The sequence below is a fragment of the Balaenoptera physalus genome, assembly GCF_965194825.1.
Source record: "Balaenoptera physalus genome assembly, chromosome: 11".
NCBI lineage: Eukaryota > Metazoa > Chordata > Mammalia > Artiodactyla > Balaenopteridae > Balaenoptera > Balaenoptera physalus.
In genome coordinates, this window is record NC_138896.1 from 55283703 (window position 1) to 55298351 (window position 14649).

The 14649-nt window shown below is 39.6% G+C and overlaps 1 protein-coding gene across 1 annotated transcript in view; it reads left to right on the forward strand.

Moving 5' to 3' along the window:
- Positions 1 to 14649, forward strand: part of LOC309638717 (uncharacterized protein) — a gene marked incomplete at its 5' end in the record, with an annotated part of 313001 nt that overhangs the window by 282309 nt on the left and 16043 nt on the right. The gene's annotated exons all lie outside the window — the stretch shown is intronic.

The following is a 14649-nucleotide window of genomic DNA, read 5'->3' on the forward strand; positions in this document are numbered from 1 at the left end:
TGGAGTATACTTGCTTTACAATAGTGTGTTAGTTTCTGCTTTATAACAAAGTGAATCAGCTATACATATACATATGACCCCATATCTCTTCTCTCTTGTGTCTCCCTCCCTCTGACCCTCCCTATCCCACCCCTCTAGGTGGTCACAAAGCACGGAGCTGATCTCCCAGTGCTATGCAGCTGCTTCCCACTAGCTATGTATTTTAAGTTTGGTAGTGTATATATGTCCATGCCACTCTCTCACTTTGTCACAGCTAACCCTTCCCCCTCCCCATATCCTCAAGTCCATTCTCTAGTAGGTCTGCGTCTTTATTCCCGTCTTGCCCCTAGGTTCTTCATGACCATTTTTTTTTCTTAGATTCCATATATATGTGTTAGCATATGGTATTTGTTTTTCTCTTTCTGACTTACTTCACTCTGTATGACGGACTCTAGGTCCATCCACCTCATTACAAATAACTCAATTTCGTTTCTTTTTATGGCTGAGTAATATTCCATTGCAAATATGTGCCACATCTTCTTTATCCATTCATCTGTTGATGGACGCTTAGGTTGCTTCCATGTCCTGGCTATTGTAAATAGAGCTGCAATGAACATTTTGGTACATGACTCTTTTTGAATTATGGTTTTCTCAGGGTATATGCCCACTAGTGGGATTGCTGGGTCATATGGTAGTTCTATTTTTAGTTTTTTAAGGAAACTCCATACTGTTCTCCATAGTGGCTGTATCAATTTACATTCCCACCAACAGTGCAAGAGGGTTCCCTTTTCTCCACACCCTTTCCAGCATTTATTGTTTCTAGATATTTTGGTGATGGCCGTTCTGACTGGTGTGAGATGATATCTCATTGTAGTTTTGATTTGCATTTGTCTAATGATTAATAATGTTGAGCATTCTTTCATGTGTCTGTTGGCAATCTGTATATCTTCTTTGGAGAAATGTCTGTTTAGGTCTTCTGCCCTTTTTTGGATTGGGTTTTTTGTTTTTTTGATATTGAGCTGTATGAGCTGCTTGTAAATTTTGGAGATTAATTCTTTGTCAGTTGCTTCATTTGCAAATATTTTCTCCCATTCTGAGGGTTGTCTTTTTGTCTTGTTTATGGTTTCTTTGCTGTGCAAAAGCTTTTAAGTTTCATTAGGTCTCATTTGTTTATTTGTGTTTTTATTTCCATTTCTCTAGGAGGTGGGTCAAAAAGGATCTTGCTGTGATTTATGTCATAGAGTGTTCTGCCTATGTTTTCCTCTAAGAGTTTGATAGTGTCTGGACTTACATTTAGGTCTTTAATCCATTTTGAGTTTATTTTTGTGTATGGTGTTAGGGAGTGTTCTAACTTCATTCTTTTACATGTAGCTGTCCAGTTTTCCCAGAACCACTTATTGAAGAGGCTGTCTTTTCTCCATTGTATATCCTTGCCTCCTTTCTCAAAGACAAGGTGACCATATGTGCATGGGTTTATCTCTGGGCTTTCTATCCTGTTCCATTGATCTATATTTCTGTTTTTGTGCCAGTACCATACAGTCTTGATTACTGTGGCTTTGTAGTATAGTCTGAAGTCTGGGAGCCTGATTCCTCCAGCTCCGTTTTTCTTTCTCAAGATTGCTTTGGCTATTTGGGGTCTTTTATGTTTCCATACAAATTGTGAAATTTTTTGTTCTAGTTCTGTGAAAAATGCCATTGGTAGTTTGATAGGGATTGCATTGAATCTGTAGATTGCTTTGTGTAGTATAGTCATTTTCACAATGTTGATTCTTCCAATCCAAGAACATGGTATAACTTTCCATCTATTTGTATCATCTTTAATTTCTCTAATCAGTGTCTTATAGTTTTCTGCATACAGGTCTTTTGTCTCCTTAGGTAGGTTTATTCCTAGATATTTTATTCTTTTTCTTGCAGTGGTAAACGGGAGTGTTTTCTTAATTTCACTTTCAGATTTTTCATCATTAGTGTATAGGAATGCAAGAGATTTCTGTGCATTAATTTTGTATCTTGCTACTTTACCAAATTCATTGATTAGCTCTACTAGTTTTCTGGTAGCATCTTTAGGATTCTCTATGTATTGTATCATGTCATCTGCAAACAGTGACAGCTTTACTTCTTCTTTTCCGATTTGGATTCCTTTTATTTCTTTTTCTTCTCTGATTGCTGTGGCTAACACTTCCAAAACTATGTTGAATAATAGTGGTGAGAGTGGGCAACCTTGTTTTCCTCCTGATCTTAGTGAAAATGGTTTCAGTTTTTCACCATTGAGGGTGATGTTGGCTGTGGGTTTGTCATATATGGCCTTTATTATGTTGAGGCAAGTTCCCTCTATGCCTACTTTCTGGAGGGTTTTTATCATAAATGGGTGTTGACTTTTGTCAAAAGCTTTCTCTGCATCTATTGAGATGATCATATGGTTTTTATTCTTCAATTTGTTAATATGGTGTATCACATTGATTGATTTGCGTATATTGAAGAATCCTTGCATTCCTGAGATAAACCCCACTTGATCATGGTGTATGATCCTTTTAATGTGCTGTTGGATTCTGTTTGCTAGTATTTTGTTGAGGATTTTTGCATCTATGTTCATCAGTGATATTGGCCTGTAGTTTTCTTTCTTTGTGACATCTTTGTCTGGTTTTGGTATCAGGGTGATGGTGGCCTCATAGGATGAGTTTGGGAGTCTTCCTCCCTCTGCTATATTTTGGTAGAGTTTGAGAAGGATAGGTGTTAGCTCTTCTCTAAATGTTTGATAGAATTCGCCTGTGAAGCCATGTGGTCCTGGGCTTTTGTTTGTTGGAAGATTTTTAATCACAGTTTCAATTTCAGTGCTTGTGATTGGTCTGTTCATCTTTTCTATTTCTTCCTGGTTCAGTCTTGGAAGGTTGTACATTTCTAAGAATTTGTCCATTTCTTCCAGGTTGTCCATTTTATTGGCATAGAGTTGCTTGTAGTAATGTCTCATGATCCTTTGTATTTCTGCAGTGTCAGTTGTAAATTCTCCTTTTTCATTTCTAATTCTATATATTTGAGTCTTCTTCCTTTTCTTCTTGATGAGTCTGGCTAATGGTTTATCAATTTTGTTTATCTTCTCAAAACTAGCTTTTAGTTTTATTGATCTTTGTTATCATTTCCTTCATTTCTTTTTCATTTATTTCTCATCAGATCTTCATGATTTCTTTCCTTCTGCTAACTTTGGGGTTTTTTTGTTCTTCTTTCTCTAATTGCTTTAGGTGTAAGGTTAGGTTGTTTATTTGAGATGTTTCTTGTTTCTTAAGGTAGGATTGTATTGCTATAAACTTCACTCTTAAAACTGCTTTTGCTGCATCTCATAGGTTTTGGGTCATCGTGTTTTCATTGTCATTTGTTTCTAGGTATTTTTTGTTTTCCTTTTTGATTTCTTCAGTGATCTCTTGGTTATTAAGTTGTGTATTGTTTAGCCTCCATGTGTTTGTAATTTTTACAGATTTTTTCCTGTAATTGATATCTACGCTCATAGTGTTGTGGTCGCAAAAGATACTTGATGTGATTTCCGTTTTCTTAAATTTACCAAGGCTTGATTTGTGGCCCATGATATGATATCTCCTGGAGAATGTTCCATGAGCACTTGAGAAGAATGTGTATCCTGTTGTTTTTGGATGGAATGTCCTATAAATATCAATTAAGTCCATCTTGTTTAATGTATCATTTAAAGTTTGTGTTTCCTTATTTATTTTCATTTTTGATGATCTGTCCATTGGTGATAGTGGGGTGTTAAAGTCCCCTACTGTGATTGTGTTACTGTCGATTTCCCCTTTTATGACTGTTAGTATTTGCCTTATGTATTGAGGTGCTCCTATGTTGGGTGCATAAATATTTACAATTGTTATATCTTCTTCTTGGGTTGATCGTTGATCATTATGTAGTGTCCTTCTCTGTCTCTTGTAATAGTCTTTGTTTTAAAGTCTATTTTGTCTGATATGAGAATTGCTACTCCAGCTTTCTTTTGATTACCATTTGCATGGAATATCTTTTTCCATCCCCTCACTTTCAGTCTGTATGTGTCCCTAGGTCTGAAGTGGGTCTCTTGTAGACAGCATACATATGGGTCTTGTTTTTGTATCCATTCTGCCAGTCTGTGTCTTTTGGTGGGAGCATTTAATCCATTTAAATTTAAGGTAGTTATCGATATGTATGTTCCTATTACCATTTTCTTCATTGTTGTGGGTTTGTTCTTGTGAGTCTTTTCCTTCTATTGTATTTCCTGCCTAGAGAAGTTCCTTTAGCATTTGTTGTAAAGCTGGTTTGGTGATGCTGAATTCTCTTAGCTTTTGCTTGTCTGTAAAGGTTTTAATTTCTCTGTCAAATCTGCATGAGATCCTTGCTGTGTAGAATAATCATGGCTGTAGGTTTTTCTCCTTCATCACTTAAAATATGTCCTGCCACTCCCTTCTGGCTTGCAGAGTTTCTGCTGTAAGATCAGCTGTTAACCTTATGGGGATTCCCTTGTGTATTACTTGTTGTTTTTCCCTTGCTGCTTTTAATATTTTTTCTTTGTATTTAATTTTTGACAGTTTGATTAATATGTGTCTTGGCGTGTTTCTCATTGGATTTGTCCTGTATGGGACTCTCTTTGCTTCCTGGACTTGATTAACTATTCCTTTCCCATATTAGGCAAGTTTTCAGCTATAATCTCTTCAAATATTTTCTCAGTCCCTTTCTTTTTCTCTTCTTCTGGGACCCCTGTAATTCGAATGTTGGTGCATTTAATGTTGTCCCAGAGGTCTCTGAGACTGTCCTCAATTATTTTCATTCTTTTTTCTTTATTCTGCTCTCAAGTAGTTATTTCCACTTTTTTATCTTCCAGGTTACTTATCCGTTCTTCTGCCTCAGCTATTCTGCTATTAATCCCTTCTAGAGAATTTTTAATTTCATTTATTGTGTTGTTCATCACTGTTTGTTTGCTCTTTAGTTCTTCTAGGTCCTTGTTAAACGTTTCTTTTATTTTCTCCATTCTATTTCCAGGATTTTGGATCATCTTTACTATCATTATTCTGAATTCTTTTTCAGGTAGACTGCCTATTTCCTCTTCATTTGTTAGGTCTGGTGGTTTTTTGCCTTGCTCCTTCATCTGCTGTGTGTTTCTCTGTCTTCTCATTTTGCTTAACTTACTGTGTTTGGGGTCTACTTTTCACAGTCTGCAGGTTCGTAGTTCCCATTGTTTTTGGTGTCTGTCCCCAGTGGCTAAGGTTGGTTCAGTGGGTTTTGTAGGCTTCCTGGTGGAGGGGACTAGTGCCTGTGTTCTGGTGGATAAGGCTGGATATTGTCTTTCTGGTGGGCAGTTCCACTTCTGGTGGTGTGTTTTGGGGTGTCTGTGGCCTTATTATGATTTTAGGCAGCTTCTCTGCTAATGGATGGGTTTGTGTTCCTGTCTTGCTAGTTGTTTGGTATAGGGTGTCTGGCACTGCAGCTTGCTGGTCATTGAGTGGAGCTGGGTCTTGGCGTTGAGATGGAGATCTCTGGGAGATTTTCACCATTTGATATTATGTGGAGCTGGGAGACCTCTTGTGGACCAGTGTCCTGAACTTGGCTCTCCCACCTCAGAGGCACAGCCCTGATGCCTGGCTGGAGAACGAAGAGCCTGTCATCCACACGGCTTGGAATTAAAGGGAGAAAATAAAGAAAGAAAGAACAAAAAAGTTAAAATAAAGTAAAGTAAAATACAATAAAGTTATTAAAATAAAAAATAAAAAATAATTATTAAGAAAAATTAAACAACAACAACAACAACAACAACAAAAAACGCACAGACAGAAGCCTAGGACAAATGGTAAAAGCAAAGCTATACAGACAAAATCACACACATAAGCATACACATACACACTCACAAAAAGAGAAAAAGGAAAAAAAATATACATATCGTTGCTCCCAACATCCACCTCCTCAATTTGGGATGATTCGTTGTCTATTCAGGTATTTCACAGATGCAGCGTACATCAAGTTGATTGTGGAAATTTAATCTGCTGCTCCTGAGGCTGCTGGGAGAAATTTCCCTTTCTCTTCTTTGTTCGCACAGCTCCCGGGGTTCAGCTCTGGATTTGGCCCTGCCTCTGCATGTAGGTCGCCTGAGGGCGTCTGTTCCTGCTCAGACAAGATGGGGTTAAAGGAGCAGCTGATTCAGGGGCTCTGGCTCACCCAGGCCGGGGGGAGGTAGGGGTATGGAGTGCAGGGTGAGCCTGTGGTGGCAGAGGCTGGTGTGACGTTGCACCAGCCTGAGGCACACCATGTGTTTTCCAGGTGAAGTTGTCCCTGGATCACGGGACCCTGGCAGTGGAGGGCTACACAGGCTTCCGGGAGAGGAGGTGTGGACAGTGACCTGTGCTTGCACACAGGCTTCTTGGTGGCACCAGCAGCAGCCTTAGCGTCTCATGCCTGTCTCTCGGGTCTGTGCTGATAGGTGTGGCTCACGCCGTCTCTGGATCTCCTTTAAGCAGTGCTCTTAATCTCCTCTCCTCGTGCTTCAGGCAACAAAGAGGCAAGAAAAAGTCTCTTGCCTCTTCTGCAGGTCCAGACTTTTTCCCAGACTCCCTCCCGGCTAGCCGTGGTACTCTAACCCCTTCAGTCTGTGTTCACGCCGCCAACCCCAGTCCTCTCCCTGCGATCCGACTGAAGCCTGAGCCTCAGCTCCCAGCCCCCACCCGTCCCAGCAGGTGAGCAGACAAGTCTCTCGGCCTGGTGAGTGCTGGTGGGCACCGATCCTCTGTGTGGGAATCTCTCCGCTTTGCCTTCTGCACCCCTGTGGCTGCGCTCTCCTCTGTGGCTCCGAAGCTTCCCCTCCACCACCCGCAGTCTCCGCCCACGGAGGGTCTTCCTAGTGTGTGGAAACCTTTCCTCCTTCATGGCTCCCTCCTACTGGTGCAGGTCCTGTCCCTATTCTTTTGTCTCTTTTCTTTTTTCTTTTGCCCTACCCAGGTACGTGGGGAGTTTCTTGCCTTTTGGGAAGTCTGAGGTCTTCTGCCAGCATTCAGTAGGTGTTCTATAGGAGTTTTTCCACATGTAGATGTATTTCTGATGTATTTGTGGGGAGGAAGGTGATCTCTGCGTCTTACTCTTCCGCCATCTTGAAGCTCCTCCTCTCTGATTGCTTTGAAGAGAAGTTTTTAGTTTTGTTTTTCTTTGTTTCCCATTCCATCTACTTTTTCCAGTTGCCCTCAGTAGGAGGATTTGTCTGACAGGGCTGATACATTAGATGCAGAAGTGCAGGTTTTAGAGGCCAGATCTAGAAGTGGTATATATCACATTCTTTCAGATTCCATTAACTAGGAAAGAGCTCATGGCTCCTCTCAGATACCAGTTGGGCCGTGAAATGTAGTTTTCCTGTGTGCCCAGGAGGAAAATATGACAATTTCATGAAAATATAGCTTTTTTTTTGCTATAGGAAATGACTTGTGGATTTATTATATACTTTGGAGGTTTCACTATTATCTTTACACATTTTCAACACAATTTTAAGCTAATGCTTTAAAGGTAAAGAAGAGTCCATAGAATAGTCTGTGTATAATTTTTTTAAACTCAGTGTTTATTAAATTCCTTTTTTTTTTTGTTCTGGTACATTCACACCCATCCTAGTCTTTTTTTTTTTAATTTTTATTTTACATTGGAGTATAGTTGATTTACAAGCCATTCTAGTCTTGAATCCTCACATGAGTCCTGCAAAGTAAGTATTCTTATTTTCCACATTTTTTTCAAACAGTGAGTATGAGACTGAGGTTGTTATTGAATTTGTGCTGTGTGATGTGGACTAAAGACTAATTAATTAATTCCATAAAATGATTGTTAACAGTTGTTCTAAGTTACTCTTATAGCATCTTGTTGCAAGATAATATAGTAACTGAAACCCAGAGCTCTGGACCAGGCTGCTGGATTTCAATCCTGTCTCTACCACTTCCCGTTTATCAACCAGTGGGCAATTTACTTCATTTCTCTGTGCCTGTTTCCTCCTCTGTAAAATAGAGGTGATAGTAGATTGTTGTATTGAATAAATTAACTTGAAAAAAAGCCTATAAATGGGAAAGAATTTGAAAAAGAATCGATATATGTATATGTGTAACTGAATCACTTGGCTGTACACCTGAAACTAACACATTTAACAGTGTAAATCAACTATACTCCAATATAAAATAAAAAAAGAAAAGAGCCTAGAAAAGTGCCTATTACATAATAAGCACTCAATACTAATTAACTGTTAATATTATGCAGAAGCTGATGATTGCATTGCTCTTTCTATTACAGATTTACATAATGCTTTGTTTTGTAGTCTTGTAAGAGCAGCACTAGAATGTAAGTTCCCTGAGTTCAGGGACTGTTTCCCTCAGTGGGAAGGACAGCATTTGGCACCAACTAACGGTGTAAGCTATCAAACTTCAAATCATAAAAGGAGAAAAATTTGGCTCCCCTTTTTCACTATATCCCCTTCAGTTCCAGCCAGTAGTGTCTATTGTATATTTTTTCCCTCTTTTGTTTGCCCATTTAAAATTTTTTTTTGGAAAAGAAACTCTTTTCTCCACTGTTAAAATCCTAAGTAGTTCTGAATATATTGGTTACTAATATACCTCTCTTGAATTGGAGATCACTGTGGAGCATGATTAAAATGTGTAACTTGGACAAGGTGGTAGATATTTATTTTCTAACATGGTGAAAAATGTATACTTTTACACTGTCACAAAAGAGCTTGTGCTGTGACTTAATGTTTCCCAATTGAGGTCCTCGATATCATGTACCTTTGACAGTTCTTTCCTATTGCTGATAGATTTTTTTTTCCCCCTTTAGAGGTAAGGGAGGCACACATTTCTGTATTTGTTTGCACTTTTGTTCTGCTTGTGGTAGTATCTCTCTTATCACACAAAATATAGTTACCTGTCAATCAATGCTTATGAAGCACTTACTGCATCTTTAATGCACGTCACTAAAGTCTGATGATCGGAAAATGTGTGCAAGGAAAAGGAAAAGATCTCATATTAAATCGTTGGAACTGAGTTAACATGTGCAAAAGCACTAAAGGTAAGTGAGGTCTTGCTTTCTTGTTATTGTTATTATCTGGTGTATTAGTTGCCTATGGCTGCTGTAACAAATTACCACAAACTGGAAGCCTTCAAACAACAGAAGTATATCCCCTCTTAGCTCCAGAGGCCAGAAGTCCAAAATCAAAGTGTCAATGGGGCTGGTTCTCCCGGAAGCTCTGGGGGAGAATCTGTCCCCTGCTTCTCTCTCCTGGCCCCTGGGGACAGCTGACGATCCTTGGCTTGTTCATTACTCCATCCTCTGCCTCTGTCTTCATATCGCCTTCTCCTGTATTTCTCCTCTTCTCTTAGAATCTTCTCCACTGATAAGGACACTTGCCATTGAATTTAGGGCCCACTCAGATCAGCCAGGATGATCTCATCTAAAGATACCTAACTTGATTACATCTGCAAAGACCCTTTCTTTTTCCAGATAAGAGCACGTTCTGAGTGGACATATCGTTTGTGGAGTCGTCATTCAACTTACTACATCTGGTACATGTTATTTTTCTTTGAAAAAAATTTTTTTTTCAAGTTTCCTAAAAAACTCCCTCAAGGACAAGAAACATATTTTATATGTCTTTTTGTTCCCTAGAGCCCAGTTGAAGGCTCTACCCAATAAAGCCCTTTTAATGAATAAAGATGTATATGTATCTTAAGAGGTATGAAAGAAATGGATGGCGGAGGAACAGAAGCATGTGATGATATCTTTGGAGTCTAGTGATGAGATTGACAAACAGGAAAACAGCGTGGTGCGAGAGTAGTGAGTGCTATGACACGGTTAAGTATATACAGAAAGTCATCTGACTCTAGTCTGCGGGAGTTGGAAAGGCTTTTTGGAGAAGGAGGCGTAGCAAGTGAAATCCAAAGGCCTGTGTGGACAAAGAGGAAGGGTATTCCAGGCACACAGAACAACACACGGGAAGATTTCCAGGGCAAGGTCTCTGGGGCCAGCAGGAAGTATTTGGTGAATATGGAAGATATGGTGCACTGGGTGGATGTATGACTAAGGGTTGGTGAGCAGACGACAAACAGCAGGGAGTGACATTGGGGTTTCATGAGGGCTGGACCATGAAGGGCCTTGCATGCTCTACCCGGGAGTTTGTATATACTCATAAAAAACCGAAATAATTTGACGTGGTGGCTAAGAGAGCATCAGATGGACATTTCATAAAACTCCCACTGGCCGTAGTGGTGAAATGCATTGGCTGTTAGTGAGACTGGAGGCAAGATGGTCAGTTCTTGCCACCGTTACTCTCCTCCAACAACATATTTTTTAAATAGAAGGAACTAATCTTTTGGCAAGAAATGTGTATTACAATCCAGGTTCTCCTTTCCCTCTCTCTGCTTTTCTATCCTGCATCCTGATTTCATCACACCGTGGACCGAAGAAAAAAATCCAAAGTCATTCTCTAACGCCTGTTGTTCCTCAGTGCCTTGCAACTTCACCACGTGATTGATTGTCCCACCTCCACCCTGGCACACGTGTACTGTCCCCCCTCCATGTGAACACACAGGGAATGAACTCAGTAACCCCCGGTTAAGATCTTGGGCAGCATGTTAGTCTTCTCATCTGTAAAATGGGTGTAATTTTATCTATCTCACAGACTGAGGACCAAATGAAATTAAATACACATGACAAATGTGTGAATTGCTACTTACTATACCTGGCAAAAAGTAAGAACTCAATAAATGGGACTTTATTATTATTATTATCACATAAGACAAACTCTGCAAACAGATCTATCTTGCCCTTGGAAATCTTTATTTCTTGCTTGGCCACATTACAAATTACTGGCGACCCCCATGGACTTTGATCTCTACATTCACACTTAACCTGTGTTGACAGGTGACCTGGTTTCCCCTGCCCCACCCCACCCACATCCTTCTGAATTTCTATAACATTTAGGGTCTGTCTCACAACATTTCATACTGGATGATTGAACTATCTGCTCTATGTTCATGTTGCCTTTATAAATAGACCCTAAATTCCATAAGTGGATGTATCTAGCAGGACGCCCAGAAAAATACAACAAGTGGGATGAGTTGATAATAAAAGGGTCCTTTCTCAGCATCTCTCTCCTCTTTGGGAGTCTTGTTGAAGTTCTGACTTCCCTGTCCTCTCTCTGTCTATCAAAATTAATCTGCAAGTTCTAAAGGAAGAAAGAAAGTGAAAAAATGAGGAATATGTAACTTTTTAAAACCTTGGTCTCAAAACGGGGAGAATGTTGGTTTTAGAACATTTTGCTCTTCTTGGATGTATTTTCTTTCATTCGCTGACAATTCCAAAATTGCAATAGTAATTGCATTGTTCCCCCAAATGCCCTAGTTAGAACCAAAGCCAAGATTATTTTATCTGGCTATTAGGAGAGAGCTGTAGGAGGAGCCCATAAAACTTGCTTTCTTGATAAGAATGCAGATCATCTCACAGAGGAAGGAAAATCAGCCTCAGGCAGCAGAAGCCTTTGCTAGACAGCACTAGAAGCTTCTGCAAAGTGCCTGGAGCAACACAGAGCAGTTGCACTAAGAGGCTGCTTCAGATAGAAGTGTGTTTATGTGGCGACTCTTTAATTTCATTTTCTAATTCTATTCATGGAATCTAAAGGTTGTATAACTTGGGCAAAAGACTCAGGCATCCTTTTGAGTACACGCTCTGGTACTTTTAATGAAGGCAAATGTACTTCACCTCTTCAAGCTCAGTTTTCTTCTTTGTGAAATGCGAATGAAAATATTTCCACCCAAAGAGAACATGTAATATCTTTCCCTGTAGGTATTTGGAGAGCAATAATAAGGCAACAATCTGTCTCTTGACTCTTTGAGCCATTGGAAGCTACATATAAATGTGTTGGCAACTCTTCTAACTTTCTACGCAAGTATAATTAAAATAAAATTAAAACATGATGATCATATCAAAGATTTATTTAATTCATTAATGAGGGAACCAGCAGGATGTTAAAGCTGATTCAAAGAGAATTTGAAAATCTCATTTTATATAGGCCCTGAAAGAATTACTCCTGGAATAAGACTGTTAAATTTAGATACAAAATTTGTCTACTTCCTTCAGGGCAATAAAACTGGTAAAATGGTAAAAATATAAGTAATAAAAATGGTTATTTTGGCATTACCATTTCTAGTGTTCAGGTGTCATTTGCGTTTGTGTCAGAGAAAATCTAAAGTTAACATTTAACTTCAAAGATTACAATTCCTAATCAAGGGAAATAGCTAATCAAACAAAGGTACCTTCTCCCAGAAAATTAAATAATCCTGAGGACGTCTGGCTAGACAATATTCCTCTGACATTGAAAGGATGTGCGGTCATGATTTTATCTTATTCCCAAGCTTTGAATATATATTTTCATGTTACCTATTTGTTTTCCATATTTCCTATCATTCCCATTCCGGGTTGGTACCTTCAATTATTTTTCTTTTTTTACTTCTCTTTGTCCCTATAAGTCCCCCTGTCTCTAACTCTCTTTTCCCGTCAGTCATTTATTGACCAATTACGTATGTCGATCTTTGCCAATTCTGCTTTCTCTTTGAGTCATTATTTGAGTCTGCCTTAGTCCTTATGCTAAAAGCTGACTTAAACCTAATTGGCTATGCACAACTAGCTTCCTTTTAGTATTAGAGGTGGTAAGATTCGCTATTTCCCGCCCTGTATCTCTATGAGCTATAAGGAAAACAAGTCTCAAACAGCATTCTTCCATACATCTAAAATCTAAAGCAAGCAAGGCCAAAGTTCTATAAACTTAATGAAATCCTGGTTCTCTGTCCTTTTGTCCACTCCCAAATCACCTGGTATGAAAATTTCACTTGAGGCAAATGTGAAATAATCTGTGGCATACATTTTTTCACCATTTTTCTTTTTAGAATCAAATGATCAAGAATCTTCCAAACCAGGCTTCCCTGGTGACACAGTGGTTGAGAATCTTCCTGCCAATGCAGGGGACACGGGTTCGAGCCCTGGTCTGGGAAGATCCCACATGCCGTGGAGCAACTAGGCCCATGAGCCACAATTACTGAGCCTGTGTGTCTGGAGCCTGTGCTCCGCAACAAGAGAGGCTGCGATAATGAGAGGCCTGCGCACCGTGATGAAGAGTAGCCCCCACTTGCCACAACTAGAGAAAGCCCTCGCACAGAAACGAAGACCCAACACAGCCATAAATAAATAAATAAATAAACCCAAAGTTAAAAAAACAAAAAAAACAAAAAAACTGTCAAATACTAAAAACAAATATTGTAAAGAAAGAATCTTCCAAACCAGCATCCCAGGACCAAGTAGGAATTAAACGTAGGGAGCTATTACTAAGGGTGGGAGGTGTGCTAGAGTTTTAAAAATTCTCTGTTCATGTAAGAGTAGGGATATATCTGCCATATTCTAACCCATCCTTGTATCTTGAAGACTGTAATTTTCACCAAGGAAAGCCCATATCTGATACTCATTATGCTTATTAACAAACTATTGATTTCACCAATGACAATCCATTTATAATATTCATGACGCTAATTAGCACACTTCTGGGTTGATCAGAGATCAAACTAGCTGAAGCCTTGTGGATGCCATCTCTGGTGTGTGGTCTTCTGAATAAATGTCAACTAACTACCGCTGGAGTGTCCTCACATCAAGGAATTATCTTCCCCAAGGGTGTCACATTCATTTAGATTACACAAGCTTTGCTGGAAGTAGTTTGAAATGTAAATATATGTCATCACAATCTGGGTGACCTGTTTCTAAATGGAGATATCACAGCCTGCCACTCTCTGTGGAAGGCAGGGGTGACATGGTACTCACCACCATGAAAGTTTCCTGTCTCTGGACTCCAGAAGTTGGGGTAGTGGCAACACTTCTTTGGGGATCCAGGTCCCATTTACCCTGGCCATGGGGAATTGAGCAAAGGAGGCACACAAGTCTGAATGTCTTCCTGGAGAGTTGGGGTACCCCCAGGATGAGCCGCCATTGCCCAAGAATTGCCAAGGCTACTGGCTACTGGGAAAAGATGAGGAAGCGAAGCGATGCGTCCTGACCTATTGTAAAGAAAGAATGTCTTTTTATATTGCTCATTTCTTATGGGCACTAGCGTCTGTCAGAGCTTCCGGGAAAAATAAAGACCAAAACGCCTCTGGTTTAAATTCAATTGTAATTGTGTCAGGTTTTATATTATGATAAAATCTTGGCCTCCTTACAAGGAGGTTAAATCCCTAGTTGATTCAAAGTGAATTTCGTTTCTCCAAAGATGAGCAGAATGAGACAAAAACATGACCCATATTTTTTCTCCTCAGAGTCCAAATTCTTGCTCTATTTTATTTTCCCCTCCCATCTATCTTAGGAGGTTTTCTCACAGCCAACAGGGTGGAGGTGTGCTCTTGCTGCTTTAGGAGCAGAAAAATTCATGGCTTCCTTCAGCAGAAAAGATCCTGGATTATTTTAGGAAAAGAGAGCAGCCTGGAGTGATTGACTGGGCTTGCTGCACCCCATCCAGAGCTTTTACCTGTTTACGACGATATAATTTCATTTGCTTTTAGAGATGCATTTTATGCCTCTTCTGTCAGACTAACTCAGAAATATGTCCACTAGGCAAGCTACTTCACCCTTCTTGCCATCTACATTGCAGGAGGTGGAGTCAGAGGCTGA